This window comes from Cnephaeus nilssonii (assembly GCF_951640355.1).
Source record: "Cnephaeus nilssonii genome assembly, chromosome: 14".
Taxonomy (NCBI): domain Eukaryota; kingdom Metazoa; phylum Chordata; class Mammalia; order Chiroptera; family Vespertilionidae; genus Cnephaeus; species Cnephaeus nilssonii.
In genome coordinates, this window is record NC_137085.1 from 11,692,008 (window position 1) to 11,716,337 (window position 24,330).

The 24,330-nt window shown below is 47.8% G+C and overlaps 1 protein-coding gene and 1 pseudogene across 5 annotated transcripts in view; one reads left to right on the forward strand and one right to left on the reverse strand.

The window, feature by feature from the left end:
- ASTN2 (astrotactin 2) overlaps positions 1 to 24,330 on the reverse strand; it is a 749,503-nt gene that overhangs the window by 68,470 nt on the left and 656,703 nt on the right. The gene's annotated exons all lie outside the window — the stretch shown is intronic.
- LOC307111038 (ubiquitin-conjugating enzyme E2 A-like) lies at positions 3,186 to 3,600 on the forward strand (annotated as a pseudogene). Its single transcript has one exon. The product of its transcript is annotated as a ubiquitin-conjugating enzyme E2 A-like (transcript).

The following is a 24,330-nucleotide window of genomic DNA, read 5'->3' on the forward strand; positions in this document are numbered from 1 at the left end:
ATAGGTACTGAGAGTGGAGGTGGTGATCACAGCCAGAGAACGCCAGAGCCAGGGCAGCTGGGACTGGGAGAGGTATCATCTGTAAACACCAGGCACTCAGGTGTGATTTCACAGAGTGACCACAGCAACCCTTCTAGGCTGCTATCATTTTACAGAGCAGGGAACGGAGGCTCAAAGAAGCTTAATAACCTGCCCACGATCACAAGACCTCTAGGTGGCCACGTCAGGACTGGAAACCAGATCTGTATGTTCCAACTTCACTCCTGGCGTCATTCTGTGACGATGCCTCCTGGTGCTTAGGCTGCCTCAGACTAACCTGTCAGGAATGAGCCAGAGCTGTGGTTGTCAATTCTGGATTAGCTTCTAAGAGAAATAAAGAAAGGAAGAAAGAAAAGAAAGAGAGAGAGAGAGGAAGGAAGGAAGGAAGGAAGGGAGGGAGGGAGGGAGGGAGGGAGGGAGGGAGGGAGGGAGGGAGGAAGGAAGGAAGGAAGGGAGGGAGGGAGGAAGGGAGATAAAAGAAGGGAAGAAGGAGAAGAGAGAAAGGAAAAAGTAGATAGATCCTGTTACAAAGCCAGCCCTATTGGAAAGGGATCTTCCGTGTTGTGACCTGTGACTTCACATTGAAAAACATTCTCCAGGTGATCCTCGCCCAAGAACAGAGAACCGTGGTCCTGTGGGGATTTATGCTCTGGTTCTGGTGTTTGACTTGTGACTTCTACTATCCCTTCAATCCATGCTTTATCAATTCTGAAATACTTCCAATAGCGCTGACATTGAGACGCGTCCTACAAGTGATGCTAAGGCAGGAATGGTTTCCGCCAGCCAGGCAGTAGCCTTCACTGTGTGCACCTGTGTGAGCCTGGATGCCATTCCTGGTGGGTCAGCTGGATACTTGGTGTTTCAGGGCACACACTACTCAAGAACTAATCGTGGAAGGAACATGAGTCCCAGCTGTTGTCTGACAGCCTTCTCTGACAACTACTGGTAAGATGATAGAAGTGCCAACATTAGAATTTAAAGGAAAATTCCAGAGATAACAATGGAGTCTTCTTTTTAAAAATGCAATAATAAAAATGAGTGATGTATTGATACATGCTACCACATGGATGAACCATGAAAACATGATGCTAAATGAAACAAGCCAGATACACAAGACCACCTAGTGCAAGATTCCGTTTCTATGAAATGTCCAGAATGGACAAATCCATACAGAAAGATTAGTGTTAGTTTAGGACTGGAGAAATGCGAGGACTGTAAGAGTGGAGGCTCATGGGGGCGGAAATGTCCTAAAATTGATTGTCATGATAGTTACAACTCTATGAATGTACTAAAAGCTATAAAATGATACACTTTAAACATGCAAATTGTATAGTGTGTACATTATATCTCAATAAAACTGTTTTAAAAAAAACTATGGGGGAGGGGGTGGGGGAGAAATAGAGCATAACCAATCCTTTGGCTATTAAAGAGACAATGGTATGTGGAAAAACCCAGAATTCAATGACCCTGAGTCAAAAAGTGAATCAGAAAAGGCAGGCAGAAGATGGACATGAAGAAGTTTCATGAATATGTGAACACGTATTTTACTTTTATATCACAGGAGTGATGTACTGTAAAAATATAATCAGAATAAATAAACTCTTCTAATACGTCTAAACATTTAATAGGTAAGAAAGCATTGGTGTATAGTTCCGTGGGCAGCATTTTCTTTTCTTTCTTAATGGCACTTAAAATAAAGTGGCTTCTCGATAGGATGAAATACAGCATTTGAGCCTCAGCTACTTGAGGCTGGTTTTTCCAGTCAATGACCAGCAGTGAAATATCCCTTTCCCTCTCCATCCCTAAGCGTTCCTCTCTCCACAGTGGATTTATTTCCAAGAAAGCTCGTGGCTCTCAGGTGTTCCAGTTATAATCTAAATTTCTATTCATGTCTGGTGGGAAATTCACCGTTCATTAGATCCTGCCCCAGATCATAGGCTTGAAAAGTAAGGAGGAGAGGACACTGCCACATCTGTCTGTATGTATCTTCTACGGAAAGAAATGTGCTAAGAAAGGTAAAATGATTTCCTGCACCTTTCCCTTGATTATCTGTAGATTTCATGGCTTAATCCTCTAGGAAGCCCGGATCCCCAGAGAGCTGAGAGTGAATGAAATAACACATTAAGAGGGAAAAACTCGGGGCCTGTGGTCAAATTGTTTTCGCCACCCAAGCCAACCGCTTGGGCCCCGGCGTTGGCCTCCGGGTGAGTTCCCCTGGGGGTGCGATTGTCCAGCTTGTAGGTGGCTCCCTGATCTGCGTGCAGGGTGCCACACGGGACATGGGACGCACTAGCCTCAGAGGCAGCTCAGGAAGAGAGAAGACTTTCAAAAAGAAAAGAAGCAAAACGGAAGAAGAGACTGGCCTCCAGGCTCTGCCAGAGAAGCACATCTTTTCCAGTAGTTCCAGGATTCCTTCAGTTACCAGACTTTTCATAAAAGATTATTTGTGTCTAACAGGCAAAGACCCGTGTTTATTTGAGCAGTCTCCAAAGCAAGTGAGAAATTTAAAATGTTAACACTGGAGAAAAGGTAAATAAAATCTGGGCTATAAAACACTAAACAGACACTAAAATGTTTGCAATACTATAAGGGAAGACTTGGCTTTCACAATGTAATAAAAGAGGTAGGAATTTTTAAAAATTATGTTCTCCATTATATAAAGAATATGCATTGTCTGGGAAGGAAATATGCCAGATATTCTGATCATCTCATACTGGTAGAGCTCTGAGTGATGTGTTCCTGTTTCTGCATTCCCATTCTATAATAAACGTGCAATGTCCTTTTCCATCATGAAATTTAATTCTACTAAACATAATTTAAAATGTTTTTCTCATTATAAAAAATAAAGTGTTCGTTACAGGAAATTTAAGAAAAAAGATGGAAATAGAAATCTGCCAGACCTAACACACATACACACCAACAACTTAGGATAGCATGTTGGTATATATGCTTACAGTCATTGTTGCTTGGATATATAAACAGCGCACACACACACACACACACACACACACACACACACACACACACACACGGGATCCATAATAGATGAGACACTGTGAGCTCTATGCATTCTGTCACTCTACTTCTGTTTTAGGCATGGTTTTTCTAGGTGACCCTATCCTTTGAATGGCAGATGACTGGACTTCAAGAGATTACAGGAGGTCCTCTAGCCAGAGTTAGTGGGGCTCCATCCAAGAACAACCTATGGTTTGGAATGCGGTTATTTGGGGGCCAGAAGGGACCCCATTTGAGGATGGAACATGTAAGTTTATAATAGAATTCACTGAGGACTATCCAAATAAACCACCTACGGTTACATTTGTCTCTGAGATGTTTCATCCGCATGTCTGTGCAGATGGTAGTATATGTCTGGGCATACTTCAGAACCCCTGGAGTCCACCTTAGGATGCGTCTCCCATTTCTACATCCTTACTGTGTCTACTGGATGAGCCCAATCCCAATAGTCCAGCAAGTAGCCAGGCCTCCCAGCTACACCAGAACAAGCGGGAATATGGAAGCTGTGTTTCTGCGAAGGTAGAACAGAACTGGTGCGATTGTTGACTTGGGTGAGCAAAAGAAGAGGCAAGGCATAGGAAAAATATACACTGAGAGGCCAGATTATTATGATCTCTGAATGCATAATAATCTGGCCACTCAGTGTATTTGTATCTCAAATGGGTACCAAAAGTATTCTAGACTTTTACTGGAGATCAACCACCTATTCGCCCTGAGCTTTCTATCAGCTAGTGCAAAGGGGAAAACTGATCAGGTGCACGATTTATAGTATCTTTGATATCAAATAAATGAGGTACTTAAGAGAAGTACACTGAGTGGCCAGATTATTATGCGTTCAGAGATCATAATAATCTGGCCACTCAGTGTATACTGATGTGGTTGTCACCTTCCTATTCCTCAGCGTCATTAAAAGCAAAGTACTGTGCTGTTTCCACCTTCCCTCACTGAGTTTTTCCTACCCTTTCTACCGCTCCTTGAACATCAAATAAAAAATAAAAAACAAAACAAAAATAATCCTCTACAAGATCAAATTACTGTACCTGGGTTACAAGCAAAATTTACTAATACTTAATTCCTTTTCTGTCGCATCTCACCTCCAGCTTTGGGGCAGTATGCTGTTACCATAGTTTACAAGAAGCTGTTGAAATGAGTTGTTATACACATGGTGCTTCTGCATAGCTTGGATGACTGGGATACTATTTTTAACAAAATGATTGCAATACTACTAGTATAAGAAAAGACTTGGCTGACGTGGTTCATCCACTGAGCCAAACCAGCGAGGGCAACTTTTAGTGGTTTATAAGATCTCTAAGATCCGCTGTCTATAAAGGAGCCTAATAAGTCCTATCACTTTAAGTTAATAAGTTGTTTTCAATTCAGATCAATTCAAGTTAGTATGTTTATTATTTTGGGCTGAAGATCATTGAGAGCAATACAAGCTCATTGTCAACTTTAAGAATAATTAGAAAAGTATGAACCAAGCCAAGTTATAGATTCAAGAGGGAAAAAAAGGGGGTAACATTTTGAAGCTCTTAAAGACCTTCATCAGTGCCATTCATCAAACTGCTGTTTTAAGAATATTATTTTTGAAATAAACTTCGTGTTTATATTTTAAATGTACAAAAAGGCCATATAGTATATGTGTTGGTAATATTGCCTTTTTGAAGCTAATTTAGATTGACTATTAGCTCAACTAAATGTGCATTCTAAGGACCATCCCATACTGTTTTTTGGTGCATAGAAAAGATTTGAAGGAAATGAAGGAAGTTCTTCATAGTCATGGGTTCTGGGATTATAGCATAAAAGAAGACTGACATATTCTTCAGCTGATTATGGCATAGTTTTGAAACAGATTGTCATAAAGGAAAAGGAAGCTTAAGAGGACATAGGATTGCTACTATTTCTTGGAGATCCTGAAATGGAACTGTTGGATCATATGGTAGTTCTATTTCTCATTTTTTGAGGAGCCTCCATACTGTTTCCTACAGCAGCTGCACCATTTTACATTCGCACTAACAATGTACAAGAGTTCTGATTTCTCCACTTGTTGTCTTGTGTTCCTTTGGTAATCTCCATTCTAACATGTGTGAGGTGATATCTCATTGTGGCTTTGATTCACAATAGCCAAGATATTGAAACAACCGAAATGTCCATCACCAGATAAATGGATAAAGAAACTGTAGAATATACATACAATGAGGCATTATGTACAGACAAAGGAATTTGGCAATGTGACAACATGGATGCACCTTGAGGACATTATGATAAGGGGAAGCAGCCAGTCACAGAAGAACAAATACCGCATAATTCCACTTATGTGCAGTGCCCAAAATAGTCAAACGCATAGACACAGAGAGTGGAACGGTGGTTTCCAGGGGCTGGCGGAAGGGAAAAGGGGAAGTTACAGATAAAGAGGCCTGAAGTTTCAGTTTTGCAAGATGAATAAGGCCCAGAGATCTGCTGTACAATAAGGAGTTATAGTTAACAACACTGTATTGTGCACTTAAAGTCTTGCTAAGAGGGCAGAGCTCATGATAACTCTTCTTACCACAATAAAATAAGATTTTTTTAAAAAACAAAGAAGCTGGAAATTGCATAAAAAACAGAAGCTGAACAAGGTAGACTAGCATACACTATGCCACATCCTATGCTGCCGAGCTGAACCAGCGATCCCTTTCCGATCCTGTTCCCTTAAGACGAAAGTCTTTGCTTTCCTCGTCCCCCTTTCCAGTGGCCTCTCTTGAAAAGTCACCCTCATCCACAGATGGTCAACATTATGATGGAATTTTGTTTTTCTCGCATGTGAATTTGGAGCTGATAGAAGCTTCCCGGCTCCTTGGTGGGACCCGCTGACAGACCCGCTGGCCCCAGAACCATCTGTGACTGCGAGAGGACACTTCTGAGGATCCTGTTGGCACCTTCCGCTGAGCCACGGGGCTCTGTGCACAAGCACCGATGAGGACCTGGAGGGCAGACTTTGTCACTGCCCCCCACAAGGCCAGCGTGACCTGGAGGGCATGACTGGCCCCTTCCCTGTGGTTTCCCCCATTAGAACGCGACAGAGAGAATGGGGAATGGGTTAGCAACGTCAAATTCCCCGCAGAAGCTCTTGGGAAGAAGCTGCCAAAAGGGACTTCTTTGTAAATTAAGGGGGTTGCACTCAAAACTCTCCAGGGGCACGTCATGGCTAACACCAGAGTCCTCTGTGATGAATCAACCCTGCAACTTGCACGGAGGCAGACGTTCTGAGGAACGTGCACTATCTGGGGAGCAGTTATCTGCATGAACATGGAGTGCCTCTAGATAATGGGGGGAGGACAAGGGAGGTAACGAGAGCCCTCCATGTCTCATCAACCAACTCACCTATGACCGTCACCCTTTCCCACACACACGCACACAAAGTGTGTATCATCTAAAACTGACACAGGGTATGGGTATCTTAGACATGATGGTGGTAGGTCTTTCCCTGAAATGGCCCACCTGTTATTTTTTCCATATTTATGGGTGATTTGCTATATTGACACATCCCAGCAGGAAAGGGAAGGATAACTCAGGCTCCTCTATTTACATAGATTTCATGTAGTTTTGATACAAAGTCTACCACATTTCTGATAGTTAACACATTTTTTGGTCTTGGGTTGTTTAGGTGATTATTTTTAAGGAGTAACATAAGTTTGCACTGGAACACTGTAAGGGCATACATACCTCTTAGACTTTAAACATTTTTTAATTGATCTTTTTAGAGAGAGGAAAGGAGAGAGAGAGGGCGAGGGAGAGAAGGAGAGAGGGAGAGGGAGAGGATAGGGAGAGAGGGAGAGGAGAGGGAGAGGGAGAGGAGAAGGAGAAGAGAGGGAGAGAGGGAGAGGGAGAGGAAGAGGAGAGGGAGAAGGCGAGAGAGGGAGAGAGGGACCGGAAGAGGAGAGGGAGAGGGGGAGGGAGTAGAGAAAGAGAAAAACACTGATCAGTTGCTTCCAGCATATCTTTCAACTGGGTATGAAGCCCACAACCTGGGCATGTGCCCAGACTAGGAATTGAACAGGTGAACTTTTGATGCATGGGACAACACTCAGCCAACTGAGCCACCCCGACCAGGGGAGACCTCTTATACTTCTGATGCTGAAGGTCACATTTTGGATCAGGTACTAGGGGCCAGGCCTCTAGACTACACCACAGGCGCAAATACAACAGCAATTTTCCAGGCCCCGAATCAGTGGGAAATATGGCAAAGAAGATGAAGCCGAGAGACATTTTTGTGGCTGTCTTAAGGACATAAAAAGTCATGAGGCATAAAAATGCCTCGGAGGGGCATGACTCCCTCTTCCCAGCGCAGAAACACCCTCCCTTGCTTGTTTTGGAATCTAAGCCAGAAGACCCTCGATGGGAATGCCAGTGCCCAGCTCCCGGCTCCCTGGATGCCTGAGCAAACACGGATGGGCCTCGCTCCCCTGCAGCCTCTGGGACTGCCGGGTTCTTGGGCTGTCCCAGCAGCTGCTGGCCCAGATGTGCCAACTCGCAGCCAGGGACACCAGACCTGGCACAGGGGGCCGCCCACTGGGGGCCGAGGGCTGTCCTCAAAAGAACCGAGAGTTTGGGAGGGCCTGGAGTTTCGACCCCCAGCATGGCTAGATGCCAGTGAGTTTCTGCAACTTCCACACATGTGCCTGCGGAAGCGCCTAAAGATATATGTAGAAAGCATTACTACCCAAATCGGAGAATGAACTGCCATTTGGAGTCTTCACATACACCACCAGGCTACACTCTGCACCTAATCTGGGGTATCCCAACCCCTTCTCATTCCATCAAACCAGTCATTTCTCAAACATGTCAAAGCAGTAGAACCCACCTTTCTGGAACGCCTTACCTACACATCCTGTATGAGAACAGATGGGAGTGGGGACATCTGATTGCACCCAACACTCTCCCTATACCCTCATCAGCTGTTCCACAGCGCAGCTCGCTGTCCCCTGAGGTCTAGCCACAGATCCTTAGGCTCCAAGGAACATATCTGAAACCATGATTTACAGATTTTTATAATCAACTTGTATCTTCCTTAAAATCCAATTTCCAACTCACCAATTTGTAGTGGGGAAAGAATGTTAAGCAAATGCACATGCCGTTGGTGTCAGAATGCATTTGGCAAACATTCTCTGAATACAGGGTGCAGGCCAGGCACTGTGCTTGGCAGTGAGGATGAAGAGATAAATAGGATGCAACTCTATCGCCAAATAGACCTGATTACTGAGTAGCCTTAGGAAAGCCACTTGCATTGCTCTGTGGAGTGAGATGTGCTAACAGCATGAGCGCCCATGACTGCTCGCACCTGGAACCTCTTCCTTTTCCACTAAACAGAGCTGGGTTCCAGAGCAGGACATCACACTCAACTCCTGGTCTCCTAACGTCCACAGCTGAGCAGGGTTTCAGACGCCAGGACTGCAGGGCATGGGAGAAGTCACGAGCACATTCTGATGACAATGACGTTGGGACAGCAGGGGTGGGGCTGATGCCTGAGTCCTCTGACCCAAAGTGCTGGAGACACTGAGTCTCAGATGATGGTGTGCAAGGACTCCAGGGGTCGGGCGCCCAGAGCCCAGCAGAAATGACACCGTCAAACATCTCAGTCTGGTAGACAATGAGTTCCCTTGCAACATGCCCTTCTGCTTGCCAAATGCTTTGCAATGTGCAAAGGATTTTCCCTGGTGGCATCATACATGATCCTCCTAGGTGTGTAGGAGGGACGCTTTCCCCGTTTCAGAGATGGAGAACCTGCGTCTCAGAGATGTGAGCTGACAAGTGACAAGTAGCAGAGCCTGAGCATCTGGACAAGTCAGGGGTCCTGAGCTCCAGGCTCCCTGTTCTAGTTGAGTAATATATTGAATCAGAGACAGGCATGGGTCTGAGCTTTGGCTTGGGAGTATAAAGATGGAGCAACTCCGAGAGAATTAAAGAACAGGAGTTTACATTTGTTGAGTATATGTGCCATCATATTAACTCATTGCGGACCAGTAGTTTTATTGCTAGCTTTACCCAGTGGCCAAATAAGTTTCTATTGAACGAGTACAAAAAATGTTTTACATAAATGTTAAAGGCACGCTTTAAAATTAAATACTCATTGCATTTTGAAGTTATTTATTACATGCTAATATCTTTTTAACCTTTTGCACTCGGATGTCGAGATTAAAATTACTCTTTGAATGTATCAATAATTTGAAATATAAAAAAATCCAAATAAATAAGTTTGTATGAAAAGAAACTCCAGTTTTTTATTCTACTGCCGCACTTTGTAAAATCTGGGGTATTTAAAAAATTAAATCCCGAGTAGAATAAAGGAATTGAGAAAAAAGCAAGCGAGTGCAAAGGGTTAAAGTATGATACTTTGTAAAACACTGTGTAATATGAAGCGAGAATTCTCGTGATCCGTCCGCAATGTGTTAAGATGAAGCACAGTTCTACCTTTGGAACATTACAGTAGAATGGGGAAGCCAGGCTCATCAAGAGGGAAATAATATTTCATGTGTTGAGTCCTAGTCCAGAGATATGTACAGGCACTTGTTATTTGTTTGTAGCAACTAGATGATAGATGTGTTGTATTCCCAACTTTCTGATGAGAAAATAGAGGTTCAGAGAGGCTAAGTCACCAGCCTCCGGTCCCTGCAACCAGCAGGTGGGCGGGGGACAGGGAGCAGGAGTTGAACTCCAGTGACTATGACGCAGAAGTCCTTGTTCTCTGGACTTCACCCAGCTGCCCTTGGCTTCAATGGGATCAGCAGCAGCCACGCTGGCTGGAGAGGGCAGGCACAATATTATGTCGTTGAGGTTTTATTTATGTGGTATTTATCTGGAAGCTTTCATCTGAGAGATGCGGAGTGTTTTATAAACAGGTTCTTATTCTTGCCTTTCTCCCCCTTCCGCTCCTCCACCTGAGTCCTTGGGAACCAAAGAGGTTGCCGGAGATGGCCAAGGTCACAAGTGTGGACAGGTGTACGTGTGAGGGTGGTCCCCTGGGTGCAGACACAGCTGTGTTTGGTGATAAGAGCAGTAATCTCTCACCTTGTGTAGCTCTCTGTTGTTTCCTAACCTCTTTCATGTCCAACCTGCATGTACTGGATCCTCACACCAGTCATGTGAAATTGGCAGGACGCGCATCAGCTTACACAGGGCAAAGCTGAGGCCCAGAGGGGTCAGTGAAAGCCTGAGGCACTCGGCCTGACACTTGAGGAGGGGAGGTTCGAACTCAAGTCTGTCGATCTGTATGCAAGCAGTATTGCACGGTGGCTGAGAGGCTGGGTTTTGGATCGGGCAAACCTGCTCCTGAGTTCTGCACCTGCCATGCACCTTCAGAGCTGTATGCCTGAGACAGTTTCTTTGACCCTGTTCCTTCCTCTGTGAAGTGGGCCATCCAATCACCCCTGCCCCAGTGAGCAGTGAACACATGTCTTGCCCCACATGAGAGTTACACACAAAATAGAAAGAAGGCATCATAACGCCTGGCGTGTAGGGAGCGCTCAATAAACAGCAGCTGTAACAAGGTCCCAACCCAGATCTCCTGCCACTATGCCCGTCGCCTGGGAGGAAGGAGTGAGGCTTGCATACCCCTGAGAGGGTCTACTGGGAGGCAGGTCAAGGCATAAGGTTTACCTGCAGCTGAGGTGCCAGGCCCCGTGCCCCCCTCAGGCCTCGGCTCCAGGGAGGAGGAGTGCATTCTCGGACAGCCCATTGGCAGCTGCTGTTGTCACGCACTCCCCGGCTTACCCTCCCAAGTGGCCCTGCCCACCTGTCTCCATCCTCCCATGTTGGCAGCCCCACTTCGCCTGGGAGAAGAGCAAACCTGCGTCCTCAGGTGCTCTCCTCCCTCTCTCCCACCTGGGGACTCCGCCAGAGAAAACCAAAGCACTCTGTTTGTTTTCTAAGCCGGAGCCAGAAGCCATTCCCGGAAGGCCCTCCTGGCTTAATGGGGCTGTGTCTGGGTGCTGCCCCGAAGCCAGGCTCCAGCAGAGTCCAGGCCGTCCTCTCTCCTGGCCCCGCTGCCCCCGCCCATGGTGACATTTGCTTAGTGGCGGCATCTCGGTTCTGGCTCCAACTCACCCTGCATCAACTCACTCTGTGACTCTGGACGTGTCCCTTTCCCCACTCAGGGCCTCAGTTCCTCCACCTTTACCAAAAGTCTGCTTCTGCTTCTTCCTTTTCTTTTCTTCTTATTTTATTATTATTATTATTATTATTATTATTATTATTATTATTATTATTACTACTAAGGCAGCCTCTTCTAAATCAGTAGGTGTCTACCAGGGCTGCACAGGGGAGTCACCCAGGAACTTGTCAAAATGAATGTCTGAGCCCCACGCCCATACATTCTCCTCTGATGGGTGTGACATGGGGTCTGGGCAACAGGTTTTCAGAAGCTCAAAGGTGACTGTAGCCGGCAGCCCGGGTCCTCAGGTGCTCTCCTCCTACTCTCCCACCTCAGCCCCAAATGAATCCTGACAGCCCCCTGGACTCTGCCATGTAACGATTCTACGAAAGAGGTCAAGGAGCAGAAGCAGAGAATTCTAGAAGGAGACATCCCGATGGCCCTTTGTTTCAAACCACCATCTAATCAAACTGCCTCCCTGGACAAACAGGCAAACTGAGGCCCAGAGAGAAGGGGGGAGTTTTAACGCCCTGGTCTAAACCTGCTCTCCTGAGTCTCATTACAAATAACAAAACGTGGATAATAAAAGGACACAAAGGAGGGAGAGGGAGAAGCTGAAAGTAAAGAAAGAAGGAAAGGCAGATGAGGGCAAATTATAAAAAGGAAGAAGAGAAAGAAGTAAAAGGAAAATAAAGAAAGCTAAGGGGAGGGGAGGGGGGGTACATGGAAGAGAAGAAATAGAGGGAGAAAAGCCGGGGCAGGGGCGTGTGCCCCTCGGATAGGCCCCGTGCCAGGGCAGCGCTGAGCCACTCTTGGCTGCAGGGTGCTTACTTGGTGAAGGTAACCTGGGCGGGAACTCCCATCCCCACTGGGGCCCCAGGCCGGCTGCAGCCCTGCGTGGGGCGGGCTGAGGTACAGCTGCTGCCTCCTCACCCAGCTTCCAGCCTCTTGCTCAATGGAGCAACAGGCAGGATGGATGCTCTTTGGTAAGGTGATCCCAGCGGAGAGGACCCCACCACCTTTAGGAGGAATTCCTGCGACGGGCAGGGAACAGATGGGCAGGGGACCCTGTGCTCCCGCCATGCCACCAGCTGGGCGACTCCGAAACAGGCCTGTGTTTCCCGCCTCCAGGCCCCAGTTTGATGCACACCTCCGCTGGGTGCCCTTCCCACACCCCCCTACCCAGCATGGCATTCGGGCCCCTTTTGCTCCTGTGACAGCTCCTTGCTCTGCATTCCCCTCCATGCTTTCCCCACCACACGTAAGACCAGATGTGAGTGGAAGGCTCCCACCTCCTTTGCTTATGGTGCGTCCATCCTCCTGTCCTGCTGAGCCCACAGGCGTCCTTCCAACCCCCACTTAAAGTCTCAAAGGGGTGTCCCTGTTTGAATCCCACTCCTTCCAAATGCTCCCCCGGCCACCGCCATCAGAATGATTCCCTCCACCTTCTAGGATTCCACGTCAAGTGTCCTGACCCTCCTCGGCCACCCTTGGCACCCTGCGCTTCTGTATGAGACCACACACACACACACACACACACACACACACACACACCACACACCACACACCACACACCAGACAACCCCCGCACAAATCCGGGGTGACCAGATTTACTCTATATAAAGTCTCTGGGCTTGAGCTGTGCACTCTGGACAGACCTGAGTGTCAATCAAGGCCCAACGAAGAGCACTAACAGCATTCGCGCAGCTGCAGCCTTGCAGGGTTAATGTTTATTTGCTCTTCCTTCTCTCCTGATCTCCTGGGTGGGGAAACTGAGGCTGGCAGCTCTGAAATAATTTCACACTCAAGATCTCACTGCCTCCTCCTAATAGCCCTGTGAGATAGAATTTCTTGGCCCTAAAATGGGAGAGAGACCCTATCTGATGTAGGCTCGCTTGGGCCCGGCCAGGGTAGATTAGAACTGGGACCCTCCTGACTCTAGGTGCCTGGTCTAGTTCTGGGGCTCTGCCTGCAGGACGAGAAGTGGGTGTGTCATCTCCTTTTGGGTACAAGGGGACCCAACTGTGGGCCTCAGGGAGGCGGGACACACTCAGGGAGACCCTGCCTGCTCTGCCTTTCACGGGAAGCCAGGTGTGGAGTGAGGGCAGAAGGGGCAAGCCAAGGGCCTGCAGAACCCTTTGGGGAAACGTTATTTGGTTTCATCGTCCCAAGGAGAGTCTCAATCCTGGTGACTCTCAAAGGTGAGCAGACGTGGAATCACTTGGGGAGTGTGTAAAAAGTAAGGACTCCCAGAAATTCTGACTCAGCAGCTTTGAGGTCACCCCAGTAACCTGCAGTATTAAAATGCATACCCTGGCGATTGTGATGTAAATGGACCACAGAGGGTGCTTTAGCCCATTCCCTGATCTAAGTCATCTCTCTCTCCTCCCAGCCTGGTCTGCCCTTCCGCAGAATTACCTTCTATGCGAACACTGAGTGAATCAGTGTCTATATCCCTTCCCTGCCTCTGCCCTCGCCCTTCCTGGCCTCCTGCCCTGTCTACCCTGGGCCCCTGACTGGAGGAGGAGTGCCAGGGAGGACAGCCCACCCTTCCTCCTCCAGGAGCCAGTCCCTCCCAGGGGCTCAGGTCCTGGAAGCCATCCCCTGGAATCTTTGGGGACTTAGTTCTATCTTCACTGTATCTCCTTCCCTCCAGAATTCTTCTTCTCCTCCATTAGTTTCCATTTGGGAAACTGGCCCCAATAACAACAGTCAGTGTCCTGGCTCAACCCTCAGAGTCTATATCCACTCTGCCAGTCCAGTCTTCTCCAGCAACCTCCCACTACACATACACATACACACACCATACACATACATCACACATGTACACACACACCATACATACACACACCTCATACACACCATACACAAACTACACACACCATACACCCCCCACACAAACACACACCACACATACACCCCATATACTTCACACACACACCACAGATCACACACATATACCCACACCAGAGACACATACACATAATACACACAGACACACACAGCACATACATACTCCCTCACCCTCTCCACTGTCCCATAGATTCTACCTCCCAGCATCCCTCTGTCCTCATTGCCATCACTCTAGTATAGACTCCTCTCTGCCTGGAGCACTGTGGTTCCATGAGCCTGGAGAGCAGAGAATGAGGGGTAGGACATCAGGTGGAGGATCAGAGCTAGGAAGAGCTGTGGAGAACGAGGGGAGTCAAGGTGATGTCTACCCAAGTTTGTGGCTCTATCCATAATGATAAGGCCAACCGGTTTTGAAATAGTCTGCCATATACATTATACATATACAATACACATACAGGCATATGCACATTTACATACATACACATGCACATATACATATTCATAGACACATCCTTGGTTGTAATAAATTTCAGAAAAACAAAAGCATCCGTTACACTTGCTTCCTGTCCTCCCAGACTTGGCCCACTGGACTCTTCTAACACCAAAGATTCTAAGATTCTTCCCTCGTGGAATGTGTGAAGGCGTGGTAAGTGAGAAAAGCATTTTCTTAGTCAACTTCCTTCCCGTGTGTCAGTTAATCTATCATCTGATGGGCATACTACTAGGAAAATAATATGTTTTGTTCATTTTCATTTCTTTTCTCTGGGAGCATTGTGTGTGCATGTGTTTGTGTGAAAGTGGATGCATGTGCATGGGGGGCGGTGAGGGGTTTGTCTCAGCTGACAGTGATCTAAGGAAACATGCATTTTTTCAAACCCTTTTATTTAAATAGAAAACCATTTATTCCTAATAAGATCTCATGAGAAAAAACCAACAGGTAAAGATAAGACACTCTGCTAATAAACAGAGGTGAGTGGGCATAGAGACTATCTGGCCTCACATGTCCCCCTTGGGATGGCTCTTGGGATACTTCATAGCATCGCTCAGGTTCTAATAACACAGTTTTGTAAACTACTGATGTGGTCCAAGCTCCTTATTTTGAGAACCAGAGAGAGTGGGGGACTCGCTGGAACTCATACAGCAGCCACAGTAGAACTGGATTGGAACCCTCGGTTTCCTAATTCCCACATCCATGTCCCTCTAGCTAAGGGGCTCTGCTGTGTGTGCTGGGGTGACACACCCAGCCTGGGGCTTGAAGGAAGAACTTGGCATCACCTGGGACCAGGTTTGGGGCCATCCACTCTGGCCCAAGCGATCACGGGCACAGGAAAGGGGCACCCCAGCCTCTGCAGGGCAGTCACGGGCTCCTGGGGAGCCGCCACAGCTTCCCTTGGAAATCCATGGGATTATCTGTGTCATGAAGAGAATGGGAAAGGTTCCCTCGGGGTCAGGGAGAGGGGGCTGCAGGGTGGAAGGCAGGTGGCCCAGTACAGAGAAGGCGGAGGCAGTGCCCGAGGGTGTGGCCAGGTGAGACGGAGCCGGGGGTGTCCCCTGCTGACAGTCCTAAGAGAAGTCCAGCTCAGCAAACCTCTTCTTGAAGAGCAGGTAGTCCCCTCCCTCTCTGTGCTTTCCTGTTTCCTTTTTAAATGTTTCTTCTTCTTTTTTTAACGGCCTGCTGGTTTGAGTCTGCAGACATGCCGGGGAGGAAGCCGGAGAGTCTGCCTTGGACTCTAAAACAAGACGGATCAATAACCAGTCTCACCTCACTTCATTTTAGTTCCCAAATTAAAGAGATATAAAAAGATGCAACTTGAGAGGTTCCGAGCATTCAGCTCCGAGGAGCCTTAGGTCGGAGCGCACTGGGCCACGGGTCGGTGCTGACTTCCTTCGCTTTTCCCTTCTGGGCCTCAACTTCCCTCATCGGTCACATCACGATTACCCTCAGCAGGTATTTCCTGAGCCGCATTCTATGTAGGGCACAGAGAGAGAATGGGGAGCAGGTGTGAGCAGAATTGTCTGCCCCCAAAATGCTTATGAGCATGTGGCTCTGAGAGGCAGTGGAAAGAGTGCTGGCTTTTGGAATCAGAAAGTGTTGAGCCCAAGTCAAAGGTCTACCTGCCCAGGCTGGAGCGACTCGGACAAAGCGCTTCAGCCAAGTCTCCTCTGCTCTGGGCCTGAGGTCGGATAGCGCCTACCTCCCTAGCACAGCCCTGGGCACATGGTTGACACTCAACAAAACCAGAGCCTCTCTCCCCTCTCCTACAAAATCTTCCAGAGTCTTCAAGCCTCAGGAGTCACAGGGCCTCAGCCTCTCGATGGGGTAGCGTGTCCCTGGATTCTATGACCTTGAGCAAAAGTCATGGACAGACAGGATATCGGGCTCCAAAGGGTCTTCTACGTGAGACAGGTAGATGTAAGTAGAGGTGTACATTGCTAAATGAGCATTGAATGAATGATTAAACTACGAATAATCAAAGTTCAGTGTGCTTCTGACTGACTTAAAGTTTTATAATTTCGCACAGATTACCTTATCACTATAATAGCCATTTAATTCAAATTCGCTTCTTAAATAGGGTACAAAAATATGAAGTGATAGCTAGAATGCTGAAAACCTATTATGTGTCTTAACAAACCACAGACACAGTGTCATGGTACAAAAAAAATAAGAATAATACAATCTTTTTTTTCCTAACAGATTTCTTCCCAGATGAGACCCCACTCCTAAAAAGTAAACAGTTTCCTGCATAAAGGACAGGTGATGTATGTGTTTGTTTTATAGAATGTGATGGTGTATTTTACTTTAATTTTATTATTATTTTTTAAGTTGTTATTTATTTATTGACTAGAGGCCCAGTGCACGAAATTCATGCACGGGGGGGAGGGGGTCCCTCAGCCCAGCCTTCTGCACCCTCTCCAATCTGGGACCCCTCGAGGGAGGTCCAAATGCCCGTTTAAACCTGATCCCAATGGGTAGGGCCTAAACGGGCAGTCAGACATCCCTCTCACAATCCAGGACTGCTGGCTCCCAACCACTTGCCTGCCAGCCTGATCACTCCCTAACCACTCCCCTACCAGCCTGATCGATGCCTAACTGCCCTCCCTTGCTGGCCTGATTGCCCTTAAATGCCCTCCCCTGATGACCTGGTCATCCTTAACTGCCCTCCCCTGCAGGCCTGGTCTCCCAACTGCCTTCCCCTGCTGGCCTGGTCACCCCCCAACTGCCCTCCCCTGCTGACCTGGTCACCCCTAACTGCCCTCCCCTGCTGGCCTGATCACCCACAGCTGCCCTCCCCTGCTGGCCATTTTGTGGTGGCCATCTTGTGTCCACATGGGGGCAGCCATCTTGTGTGTTGGAGTGATGGTCAATTTGCATATTACCTCTTTATTATATAGGATTTCAGAGAGAAAGGAAGGGAGAGAGAAACATCGATGTGTTGTGTCACTTATTTATGCATTCACCGGTTGACTCTTGTATGTACCCTGACCACAACCTTGGTGTATTGGGATGACACTCTAACCAACTGTGCTCCCGGCCAGGGCTCAGCTGACATGTGTTTAAAGGGCTGGGGAGAATCTGCTCTGAAGCCCCGTGTCCTGGGTCTGATCCCACCATTGTCACCGATTTACAGTGTGACTGGGATCCGGCCTCTGGTAAAAATGATTCTATTGGGTTCCACGGTGTTTACTAAAGTGTGGGATGCACCCAGATTAAATCATTTAATGGGGAAAATAATAGAGAATGTTCCAGTTTTCTCTCAGTCCTTCTAATCCAGTCACGGAGAAGGGCTTGGTGTAGTGCTGATATCTGTGACAATTCTGGCACATTTGCACCCTCCTCTCTTTCAAAGAGGCAAAACAAAGCCCCGGCTCAGAACCTTCCAGAGGCAACAGCATATGTCTAGAATTATATAAAACTGCTTTGTTTCCTTGTATTGTCTTTGGGGGGTTGTCTTCTAGTATGGCGAGTAATCCTGCTTTTCCATTTACTGGTAGTGACATACATTTCCATTCTGAAATCATTGATTTGACCAAAAATAAAAATAATGGAAAAGAAGTGAGTCGATTTCAAGAAGAACACGGTAAATTAATAATATCCCAGGGAGGACAAAATCGGGAGACGGATGCTTCCCTGCGGGGCGGGGGCGACTGTGCTTGAAGACTCTGTGGGGTCCTTTGAGGAGGGGAACTGGGGCTCCAGAACTTGCTCCCCAACACCGAGGGTGCCAGCCCCAATATCCTTCAGGGGCTCAGATGCACGTTGGTTTTCAGGGAAACCAGGTTTGGGTTTCCAGGAAAATGAATTTGGGTAAAGTGATACCCAGATGTTCAGGAGCGTTTCTTCTCCTCGACCCCGTTGCCCAGAAAGAGGAGAAGCAGGTCTGGGAACCGTTAGTGCCCTGTATCTGCCCAGGCCACAGAAAACAGCCCGCAGCTGCCCAGACGCCACCCCAGCGAGAGGCTGAGGCCCGGTGACTCCTCCGAGCTCCCCAGCCGGGGCCTCTCTGCGCCCTGGCCAAGGAGAGAGGCAAGGCCAGCTGTGTGAGGCCGGCCCACTCGTGTGCAGCTGGAATCTCGGAGCCAGAGCCAGTCAGGCCCCGACGCAGGCCCCTTCTCCTGCCCCCGCCTCCCCCAACCGCGGCTTGAAATAGAGCAGATCAAGAGGGTGAAACCAGGACAACCCACTGCCGGGTTGCAGTGGGATGGGGTGGGCTTCCCTCTCCCCGGTTAGCACACACCATCCAGCTCCTGCAGCTCCTGTCCCCGTCCCCCCTCCCACCCCACCCCCTGGTCCCCAGCTCACCAGAGCTCACCAAGACCCTTCCCTGAGGCCGCCCTGCAGGTCAGCTACCACAGAGCACTCTGAAGACCCGGGGAGGGAGAGGTTCCCAGCTCAGGAGGGGGAGGGGGAGAGGAAGGGAGGTGGATTTCTCCACGGATTCCACATGCACTGAACAGTAAATGGAGTCAAATGAATTAAAAACAAAACACAAATCTGCACCCTGAACCCAACTGCCGAAAGACAGCAGCTACTGGCTGTGCACTGGGGAGAGGCCTCAGGGAGTGGGGCGTGGGGAGGGGTCGACTATTGCCCACGATAATGAAAATTGCATCTCTGGTTAGGGGCTGCCAGTCCTGTGACTCACTGACCCTTCCCGTGGCTGCCTCATAAACTCTCAGCACAGGCAGCACCGGGCTGGGCAGAAAGGATCTACTTCTTTCTCCAGCTGCTCACCCATTCGGCAGCATTGTATTCAACTCCTACCAGGAGCACGGCTCAGAGCTAGGTATTCAAATACAGCGGAGAACCTTCCTGATGCCCTCTTTGCCCTGCAGGTACTTCGCATTTCATCAGCAAAAACAGAAAGCTGGAAGAAACATTTGTAACAAAGTGGGAAGAGAGCGTCTGGAGGGGGGCTTGAACCCCCCTCGCCTCTGCTCAAAGTTCCTGAGAGACGTGGAGCAGTGTCTACGCATCCCTGGCCCGGTGTTGCCTCATTGGTGCCCAGTCTGGAGGCCTCCATGCCTGGTGTTAGGTCCCAGGGCCCTTCAGAAGCGCCCAAGGGTGCTGAAAGGATGCGCCAGCCCAGACCCCTCAGCCACCTGCTTTCGTTGGGCTTTTCCAAATTGGGTCTGACAATGCATTCTGCTAATATTCAAAGGAGGAGAAGAAAGAGAAGAAAAAGAAGGGGGAGAGATGAAGAGGGAGGGAGAGTCCTAGATTTAATCTCCCTAAATTTAATGCAGTAACTCTGGGTCATAAGCAAATACATGTATGGCCATATTTACACGGGGAGATCGTTTTCCCCCACTTTACCCATTTGTTTACCTGTAAGCACCTAGGAAGCCAAAGTCATGAGTGTGTATGTACATGCACGTAAATACATGTGCATAATACAGCTATCGTGTATGCATAAAATACAAATATACACAGATGAATGTAGATGAGGAGATATGTAAATATAGGCACCACAGGGTGTGACTAGGGGTTGTTCAATTCAGGGACGTAATGGTTACAAGCACAGTGTTTCAGTCTATGTGATTACTATTTCCTGGTTCTGTGACGGGGGGGTGGGTGCTGACTTACTTTTTCTAAGCCTCAGTCTTTCATTCTGTGAAATGGTAAGAGTCATGCCTAACTTTGCAGTATGTGGGGGTGAATTAAACAAGAGTGTAATTACAGCACTTAGCGTGGTGGGCAGCAAGAACAGAAGCCCATTCAGCACCCTCTGAAGGATACTCTCTTTCCTTCTTTTGCTGCTTCCTAGATGCCTCGGCACGGATGGTCACCGTCTTTTTCTCTGTGCCCTCCTTGCTCTTAACTCAGACAGGGCCTTGCCGCGTGGAAACTGTCCTCAAGGAAAACACAGGTTGGTAAAGAAGGGAGAGAGCTATGATTTGGGAGCTCTTAGGTGGAGTCCCTTTTGCATTTCTACATAAATTACCTAAGTAATGCATGGTCCTGCACTTGGGACTGTGGAAAGTATATGTGAGCAAAGAGGAAAACAGAGTTACCTGCAATCACCCCACTTCAAAATAACCACTGTTGGCACCTCAGTGTATATTTCCCAAGCCTTTTTCTAAGTATATGTAAACAAGAGTAATATTTTCTATGTCTCTGAGCAACTATAAACCCCCAGGATGAAAGAGGCACCGCGGATAATACAGACAAAACACTACGACGGACAGACACACACACACACACACACACACACACACACACACACACACACCCCTTTCATTTTGCTTGTTGGTCCCTGAACAGCTCTGAACTTGCATTCGCTTCGACCTCTGCCCACGTCCCAAGAGGCTAGGACTGACTGCACACGGCTGGGTTTTTACGTTTACCTAAGTCCCACTACGGAGCTGTGAGCATAGAGATAGAATGACACATTCACTCCGCTGCGGATCGACCTTTCGGCCAGTGATACCGGGCTCTCTGTGCGCCATGGCCTCTGTGATGGGGACTCAGATGAGGGCACTGTCCCCATCCTCCCGGGGCTCCCGGGCTACTGTCACCACACAGTCCCCACTCCTTTCGGGTCCCAAATTCAGCCTGTGACCTAGTCAACCAGAGGGAGACCTTGAGATAAAACAGCAAGACGAACAGCAACAGTAGTGGCAGCTACGGCTGAGGAGGGCTCGTGAGTATCACAGCAACTATGCTAGCACTTTACATCGGCTGTGTCTGAGTCTCTCGACACCTCTGCAAGTTAAATACAGCCACCCTTGTTTAACTGCATTGAGAAGAAAATCAAAGTGTGACTTGACTTGCCTAAGGTCGTGCAGTCAGTGAGAGGTTGAGCCCGGGTTACATAATAAGGCTCCCTCCTCCTTGCCTTCTGTGGAGCAAGAAAGCGTATGGAAGGACACGGACCATTTCCCAGCAGGACCAGGGCCCACAGTCACAGGCCAGTGACTTGGCCTTGCCTTGGCCCAGGACGTTCAGCTCCGGGAAGTAAACCCAAGCAGCCCAGGAGTATCAGGTCTGAGAAAGCCACACCTGCTCGACGCGGTGAAGCCAAGGGTTCTGATTGGGCCAGACTCTCTCAGCCTCCGCCTCAGTCTGGAGGCCAACTGCCCCATTCTAGTCCCCTCTGGCACCTGCTGGATACCAGGGGAGCCTACCTTCCATGAGGCACCGGATATGCTGGGACACAGAAGAGCGAGCCTGGGCTGAGGCCAAGATGTGGGGCCTGTTCACGGGAGCGTGTCTGAGCCTCAGTGTCCTCAGATGTAAGACAGAGACGGGGACCTTACCTACTACATAGAATTCATAAGAGGATCAGGGAAAGGATGTAAAATGGCCTGGCTACATGATAGATCATTAGTAAATGCTCATTCATATTCATTTTTTTCACGCATTTAATAAATATGTATTATCGACTATGGGCCAGTCATTCTTTTTGTGTTTCTTGCAATTACAGTTTACATTCAATATTTTTAGTATTAGTTTCAGGAGTACAGAGAGCACAGTGGTTAGACAATCATCTACTTTACAAAGTGGGCAACCCAGGTTGGGCCAGTCATTCCTGCGCTTACAACAGAGCAGTGGACAAAACAAACCAAACGAACAAACAAAACCACAAAGCCAAGGGTAGCTTGGCTGCCCTGGTGGAGGTTACATTGGGGGAGAAAACAGTTCTCACTCCACCTGGACTGCCTTCTTTCTCGCCAGCCTGTGACAGAGGAAGGAGCATGCCCTGTGCAACGGCCCTGGGGGCGGGAGGAGCCCTCTGCCACTCTTCCCATGAGTGTCAACTGCTGTGCTCAGAAGGACTCCAGGAAACTCCACGCTGGCCTTTGCTCCAGTGTAAATCCTTTGCCCCAACCTTACTCGTACGGGACCGATTCAGAAGGCGGAGACCTTGGGAATCTCATCTGACCAGATGGACAAGAACATAATTTGAGGGGAAGCGGGGAGAATTCAACGGACACATGCTGAACACATCTCTATGCCGGGTCCTATGCTAATGCTACTGTGGGGAGAATCAAGATATATGGAGCACACACCCAGATCTTTTCACAACGTATTTAGAGGCAAATTCTGATCTCAAATAGCTGTGAGCTGTTTATGGACTTTTCTCTGTAATTCCACTGAGTGCCGTTGTATAAGCAGATGTATAGCTACAGAAGAACACATCTGATTATGGGGTGTAGGGGGGGGGCAGGGCAGCGCCATCTGAGAACCCAGTGGGGATGTTATAAAATATATGGTATATGCATTGCATTACCTTCCTAAAAAAGAAGAAGGAGGAGGAGGAGGAGGAGGAGGAGGAGGAGGAGGAGGAGGAGGAGGAGGAGGAGGAGGAGGAAGAGGAGAAGGAGGAGAAGAAGGAGAAGATCTGAATCCAGAAATACATCTAGTATCATGAATTCTGGATAGGGAACTGTGGTCAAGCTGCAGAGAACTTAAGGAACTTGTTCAAGGTCACACAGCTAGTAGCAGAACCTCGGGAATCTGCATTCCTGGCCTCTATACTCTTCTTTCTTACTCCTGCAACTATGATGTGGGACGAGGCACTTTATTTATTTATTTTTTGAAATTTTAATCCTCACAATAATCAAATAAGTAGTCACTACTATTGTCCCTATTTTGTTAAATAAGAAACAATTGCTGAAATCCACATACTTAATTAAGGTTATGCTGCTTAAAAGGTAGCAAGACTGGGATTTGAATCCTGTACTGTATGACTCCAAAGCCCTCATTCTTAGTCACTATATTATGCATTGCCACATACCAGTGAAGTTCAAAATGGGCTGCAGTTAAACATGACTTATGGACATCCTCTCTCTTACCTCCTTGCAATTCATTTCCCACATAACAGCACAATGATATCTGTAAAATGAAATCTGATCATAGCACTAATTCACTAACTCATTCATTCATTCAATAAACATTTTTTAGTAACTTCCTGCCAGGCATTTTTTGGTCACCAAGAAGTCAGGGATTAAAAAAAGAAAGAAAAAGGGAGTCTAGCCCCTTATGTTATGGAGCGTCAACCTCTTCGCCATACTTCCATTCTATGTAAAACACTGAGAGCCTTAAGGTTAGAACCAGATGATCAGAACCTCCCATCCTGCCTCCTCTTCTCTCTCCCTCAATTTCTCCTCCATTCACATTGATCTTTGGTGAGTTCACCTATCATTCCAACTTCCCTACAGTCTCAAGTCCTTAGCATGTCAGGCTTCTTCCATCAGAAATGGTTTTCCTTTAAAGTAGTCCCCCCTTTATCCATAGAGAATATGGTCCAAGACCCCCAGTGGATGCCTGAAACCACGGATAGTATTGAACCCTGTACGAACTATGTTTTTTCCGGCACCTACTTACCTTATCACTTAAAGGAAGCACTTTATAGCTTCTCTTTGGCATATCTGAATTTCCAGCATTGAGGCTCACGCTTTGGGGCCATTATGAAGTAAAATAAGGGTGACTTGAACACAAGCACTGTGATACCTCGACAGTGGATCTGATAATGCAGATGGCTACTGAGTGACTAACGGGCAGGGAGAGTCTACGGCGGGGATGCGCTGGACCGAGGGATGAGTCACATCCCGGGCGGGACAGGCTGGATGCCTGGAGATTTCATCACACTGATCAGAATGGCACACACTTTAAAGCTTATGAATTGTTTATTTCTAGAATTTTCCAGTAAATATTTTTTATCTGTGCTTGACTGTAGGTAACTGAAATCATAGAAAGCAAAACTGTGGATGGTGGGGGGAACTGCTGTACATTAACAAATTCTATAAATCAGTTTTAATGTTTGCCTTCCTCTGGGCCTTTTCTTATTGAT